Source organism: Xenopus laevis, chromosome 2S (genome assembly GCF_017654675.1).
Source record: "Xenopus laevis strain J_2021 chromosome 2S, Xenopus_laevis_v10.1, whole genome shotgun sequence".
NCBI lineage: Eukaryota > Metazoa > Chordata > Amphibia > Anura > Pipidae > Xenopus > Xenopus laevis.
The window spans coordinates 168,406,516-168,413,426 of record NC_054374.1 but is presented as its reverse complement, the minus strand read 5'-3'; the positions used below and the strand labels follow the sequence as shown (position 1 = coordinate 168,413,426).

General features: G+C 40.6%; 1 long non-coding RNA gene across 1 annotated transcript in view; it reads left to right on the top strand.

Annotated features, from left to right (window-relative positions):
- Positions 1-240: 240 nt before the first annotated feature.
- LOC108710094 overlaps positions 241-6,911 on the top strand; it is a 44,232-nt gene continuing 37,561 nt past the window's right edge. Inside the window, exon 1 of the long non-coding RNA XR_005965947.1 lies at positions 241-1,610. This is a non-coding gene — a long non-coding RNA (uncharacterized LOC108710094). The remainder of the gene's footprint in view (positions 1,611-6,911) is intronic.

Genomic DNA, 6,911 nt, shown 5'->3' with positions numbered 1-6,911 from the left:
AATAGGCTGGTTTTGCCTCCAATAAGGATTAATTATATCTTAGTTGGGATCAAGTACAATATATTATTATATATCATTTATAAGAATATTAATTTTTTGTATAAAATTGCATCTATGGCGTTTCTGTAATGATGAGCTTTCTAGATAACGGGTTTCCAGATAATGGATCCCTTACGTGTATTACACAAACACAAAAAAGCAAATGAATAAAAACTATGAATTTGTTTTTCTAAATGAGCACTGCTGTATTTCAGAGCTTTCTGGATAAGGGATCCCATACCTGTAATGAAAGGGTTGGGCGTTACTCGTCGGGTGGAATATACACAGAGTTGTCACCCGTGTGGGTCTGAATTGGACATGAAAACTTTCTGTCTGGTTTAAGACATTGAGAAACCTGGACAGAAATTTGCATCTAAATGATGGGATAACCCCTTTCTGGTGGACAATGGGGTCCCCACCTGTGATGTCATCACTGCCCCACCCCCAATGTTATCTGCCCCACCCCCTTGTTTGGCAGTGACAGTCACATTAACCCCTTCTGTAAGGCCCATGCACTGGGGAGGACCAACTGACAGAACATACAAGGGGGGTTTAGGGAAAGTCCATTAGGGACTACAGTCTGGCAAAGATTCTGCTCAGTGTGTGACTATTATTTCCACACAGAACTTATCTGGTCCGTCTATTATAGATAAACAAGAAGTGCTGTATGGCTCTGTCCTTGAAATGAAAAAGTTATAAGTCCAAAAGAAAAAACAAAATCATGAATTATAAAATGTTCCCTCAGCAGGACAGTCCCTGGGATGTTAATCTATTTTTTAATATGTACAATTCAAAGTGGTGTGAGGTCCATTTACAGTAAATCAGTAGCCTGAGTCTTGATAAGATAAAGACTTTATTATAACAAACACAAAGCCTGGACGGCTGTTATTCATAGGTCTGTCCATTATAACTTAATTAGAACCAAAATAAACAGTAAAACATACAACCTTATATGTTGCACTCCAGGTAGGGTTACCACTTGTCTGGATTTCACCCCAATAGCCCAGTTTTTGGAAGTTCAGTCCGGGTGAAAGTGCCTGTCCAGACTTCCAAATGAGGAAATCCAGGACATTGAAGTTAATGACATGGTGATCAGCCAATTACTCATCACCATATTCACCAGTCCCGCCCACCGACATCACCAGTCCTGACCTGTGATACAAATGTGATGTGTGTGTCTATGACTGACTAATTGATTAGCCAGAATAGAAAGGACTGGGGTCAATATAATGAAGCATAGGCAATAGAGATAATGATTAAGGCTCCTGTAGGTTACTAAAAGTCAAAAGAACAATTCATATAAACATGTTGTTGCAAGCGTGAATCATAGTCATGAGACTGATATTTGCTGCCAAATTCAATAGTTCCTGTAGGTTACTAAAAGTTGTTGTGCAACATCAGGCCCAATCAGTAATTGCCTTGTGGGATCAACCCCACGAATGAAGTATAAGGTTTGAGATTTTCCCATAATAGCTAGGGACTTTGCCACTGCTGACGAGCTGTGTGATGTTGTTATGGTTTGCTGCCTCCAAAATCGTGTCCCCCGGTTGGAGTGATGATATAATATCTCGGTAACGTATTAATTCATTAACCCTGTATATATTAACTCTTTTCACTGATAAGTGTAAGTAATAAAAAGTGTTGCATGACAATTGATTTCCTGTTTTAATACAGTGAGGTGTGGGTGGGGTAGGTTAAGCTACCAATCATAGCAATACATGACCCCAACGTCATCCGCAATACAAAAGAGGAGGGTTGTGGGTGCACTCCAAGGCTAAGTAAAAATGTGTTTAAATATAATGGAAGTGCTACTGATTTGGCCAATTAATCAATGCACATTCCCTGGTCTCTGTCTCATAAGTAATTCAGTATATATATGTAGGGAAGTGTTATTTGCCCTTTCCCTAACTGCATAACCCTGTGACTTTAAATCTGGAGCCACCAAAAACATGGCCGCTGCTTGCACTGCAGTGAGACAGTTTTCTGCCACAGCCTGGCCAATCAGCAAGAAGGATTTGCTTCTGACCTTGTGACCTCTCTGAAAGAAGTTTGGAGCCAAAATGAAAGTGAGGCTGAGGTTAAGCAGGAAGAAGAGAAGAAGAAAGCATGGTCTCTGCACAGCAGCCTGAGATTTCTTCTCTCTGCTGTAAGTGTTCCTGCTGATTTATCTGAGTAGGAAGCCAGGGATTTCACCTATAGAATATTTACCCATATAGGGAATCCCATAGTCAGAGCACAGGGAGTTAACCCTTTCCAGTCAGCCATCATAGTGAGTGGAACTAGTGCAGCTGAGCTATTGCTGGGGGAGTGATCCCTGTAGGATAGATAGGACTTCAGCCCTGTAGTGAGTTGCCAGCGTGTACACCCGATCTGGACTGTGGATTTCCCATCAGCCTCTGTGACACGTACAGTGGATCCTCAGGAATTCAGGAAGCCTTTCCCTACACCAGCATTCCAAGCTCAGTGTGGATTAAAGCTGCCAGACTGCTTCCCTGTATCTGCTCTGCCTCACAGGATCCTTCTTCTTTCACTATCACTGGGAGTTGGTGAGACCTTCACTTTACACATCCCGGGGGCTTCAATCTGGTGTTGCAACACATAATTCTCATCATATTACTGTAGGGTTAGGGTTATATCCCCTCAGACCCCTAGTGTGCACACTCACCATTCTTAAAGTGACAGTGGACATTTTCATACAAATGGTGATACTTCTTATATTGTCTAATATTCATTGTATTATTGTTATTTCACTGTTCTTATTGCATTGCATATATTACATTACATATTACTGCATATCTGCTTATTGTGTGGTTTATTGTCTGCTACAATTGGTACCAAAATCACTGCTATTGCAGTTCCCAGTGAGTTATATGCCACCAACATCTGGTTTTAGCCCTGGCTGGAGGCACTTAACTTATCCAAACCCCTAAATCTCCCACTTAGCGGAGGCTTGGGATCTATATTGTTAGCGCCACAGTGTGGCCCTGGATATTCCTGCCAAGAAAGGGTTACATAAACAAGTGCATGTAGTTACAAATACAGGGTTTTTAGTTACAAATTTCTGATCATAAAGTTGATAAGTCCCAAAACCACGTCCCTAACTTGTTACCTCTGCTCATAGTATAAAAGTACCTCTGTGAATAGTAACATTACTTGTAATGAATGTCTCCTGAACTTTGGTTTCAGTCTGAGGGCTAAATCCTCCCCTGCCACTAGTTTTTGTGGCTTTTAAGAGAGACAGAGATTGCCCAAACCAACGCCCATTTGACATCACCCTCCCCACCCCCTGCCCATTTTCCAGAATCTGAAAAGGTGTCTACCCTAATCCTGGTCAGTATATTGGTACAATCCAAATTATTCTTCCTGTCTGCAGTTTAACCTCTTGCTGAACAGAGATATTTGGCACATTCCCTTAGGACAGGATCCTATTCCAATATAACACTGCTGACTCCTGTGGCAAATCGGCAACCTGGCAACTCTCTTTAGGTGTGGAGGTGAAACACTGGGAAATCAGGTTATTGCCTCCACCTAGGGGTCAGTGAGAGATACACCTCCCAGGGTCCCACTGCCACACGGGTATCCAATAGGGAAATTAGGGTCTATCAGAAGACCTTTAGCTGGTGATCACAAAACACTGTCAACAAACAGCTTGTCTATATCACCCTCCTGTTTCATGCTTTTCATCAGATTACATTAAAGGAGAACTAAAGCGTAACTAAAGAAGTAGGTAGAAATGTTGTACGTGATGTTTTGTGCTTCTGTACCAGCCCAAGGCAACCACAGCCCTTTAGCAGTAAAGATCTGTGTCTCCAAAGATGCCCCAGTAGCTCCCCATCTTCTTTTCTGCTGATTCACTGATTCACATGCTCTGTGCTGCTGTCACTTACTGAGCTTAGGGACCCACTCACAATATACAGTACACATAGAATAGAAATGTCACAATATAAGACTGATTAGTAATTAATACAGATAATTACTACATGGCAGCACAGAAACCAGTGCAATTAGCATCAGAATTTAATAATCAGCAAACCTGTAGCATCAGCTTATATTACAGCCAGGGAAGCTCATTTTCTGCTGCTGGATAATTAATGACGAGCCCTAAGCTTAGCTTCTCAACAGCCAATCAGAGCCCACTGAGCATGTGAGTGTCACAGACACTTTCCAAGATGGTGACCCCCTGTGACAAGTTTGAAGTCCTGGATCATTGCTGCTATTGACAAGCTCAAACTTTAGCCTCCTGCAATAAGTTCACTATAGAAAATATGCAAATTTAGCCATATTCAATTTTAGGGTTTAGTTCTCCTTTAAGGTTACATAACAATATACATTTTGTCATGAATCAATATTGAAGTAATACTTTCCATGGAAGAGAAAGCTAACAATGTCTTTATAGATGTAGATCAATGGGACGACATTAGTAAAGTGTGAGCACTCCTGCACTAGCACATAGAATACACAGAATTGCAGCAATATAATAATATATTTTATAATAAACATGAAATGCGACTGCATCTGATATAAATAATCCTGAGCAGGGGACAGACAGGGGTCAGACTCACTAGCACAGTCCCCTTTAATATCACAGTCCCACCGTTTTACACCAGATGGAATATAATAATAACACAGTTCAGTTCAATGCAATATGTTTCTTTCAATAAGATTCTTATACCCCAGGTAGTGCCCCAAGTACCTCTCCTTGTTGTTGTTTAAATTCCACTGCTTTGGTTGGTAAAGCCCAACGATGGCTTTTCTTTTTAAGAAGGTTGAGAAAAGTAAATCTCCCTAGAAAAAAAGGGGTTGCAAATGGGAGTTGAAGGTAATGGGTTTGCTTCGATTGCACATATTCTGGGTTATGCACAATTAATGCACTTTATTATTGGCTGTGAGAGGAGGTAACAGATCTGCACTTTATTGCACAACACAGCGATGGGAATAAAAAATAGATCATGTGAATTTTGGTTATAGGCACAATAATTGCACTTTATATTAGGTACAATCAAGCACAATAATTGCACTTTATAGTAAGGTGGTAGTAGAAATAACTGGCACAAAAAAATAAAGAAATAATTGTGTGTTAAAATGAAGGAGTGGGAGCTGGAAAATGGGTTTTCTTCTTCTTTGTATTTTATTATATATTCTTGGCTTGACAGTGTATTCTGAAATATGTTTGGATTTTTAACACAGTGTATGTTTGTTTGGGAGTATATGTAACATGTATGTGGTTTGGGGGGGAACATGGACATTGCAATTTCATCTCATCATATATGTATTTCTTTCTTGTATGCAGAAGACATGATAATAAACATGACCAAGACTAAGGGGCAAATTCACTAAGATTCGTAGTTGCACCAGGCTTAACTTCGCCGCACTTCGCCACGCATAGTTTCGCCAGCGCTCCGCAAATTCACTAAAATCCGAAGTTGTGCTCAGGGGTAGCGTAAGGTTGCGAAGTTACACTAGCGATGATTAATTTGCATACGGCGCCAAATTCAAATTTCAATGGAGGAATACGTAGCATCACTACACAAGCCTGGGAAACCTTCAAAACAGCAAATAAAATGTTTATTTTGCCCTACACATGTGCCCACTGTATAGTTAAGTTGCCATGAGTCAGGAAATGTAGGGGGGAAGGAGGGGAGCCCCAAAAATATGTTTGATCTTTTTCAGCCTATCACCCATAATATAGAAAAAACACCAGCGTTTTTTGGAACAATCCCTATCTACTCTATTGCGCTTCTCCTGGTCTGAGGTGGCGAAGGAAGTCTGGCGTAAAAGGCAGCGTTCAGTACACTGCCCGCGTTAGTGAATTTGCGTACTTACGTCCGTTGCGCAAATTCTCCAGGCGTAAGGGCGCAAAGTAACACTAGCGAATTTAAGCTAGCGTCCGTTAGTGAATTTGCAAAGTAACGAAAATGCCTAATGCTAGCGAATTGACGCTAGCGTTAGACGCTTCGGCGCTTAGTGAATTTGCCCCCTAGACTTGTTTTTCTGCCAGTTCCTATATGTGTTTTGAGATTTTTGTTATTAAATTCTTTGTTGAAGGGCAAGTCAACCCCAAAATAAAAATGTGCTTAATAAAAGAAAACAAAATTTATTTATATACATTTATTAGACATTTTCAGTGCTTTTAAAGTAATTTGTAAAATGTTGCAAAAGTGTGAGTTCCCCTATAGCACAGACCGGTCTGTAAAGCTGCCCATAGACGCAAAGATCCAATTGTACGAATCATCAAACGATCGGACTTCCCCATCTCCCGACCTGCCACTGACCAGTCAGATGAAATAAAGTAGTAAAAGAAGAGATGAGCCGATGTTCTGCCCCTGACAGTAATCGTATGAAAGTTTATGTCTGACCAAAGCTGGTGTCTCCCACTGATCTCATCAGATCAGCAATACACACACAGATATTATCTGCAGCTGTTGGATCTGCTTCATTCAGTGCCCCTGATATCTTGCTATTCAGAAGCTTTAGGCTGGAAGGTCAACTAACTATTTATTAAGTAAAACAAAGTAATAACAAAAGAACAAAATAACAGAGCTTAGGTATATCATACCTCCCAACTGTCCCTTTTTCGGAGGGACAGTCCCTCTTTTGACAGCTCAACCCGCAGTCCCTCATTTGTACTGGAAAGTCCCTCTTTTCTCTGCACTGAACAGCCAGAAAAAGAAACAAAGTTTCTCACTTAATTGGCTTTTAGCAGAGAGCCCAGAACAGCTAACAGGTGCAAATAAGATACTTTGTAACAATTTTGAGACACAAAAACACAGTTTAGATAAGGAGAAATATTTTCAATCTTTCATAACCTGCCAAATTTTGTAAAACAAATATGGTAATTAGGGGGTGTGGCCACAGAAAGTGGTGTGATCACA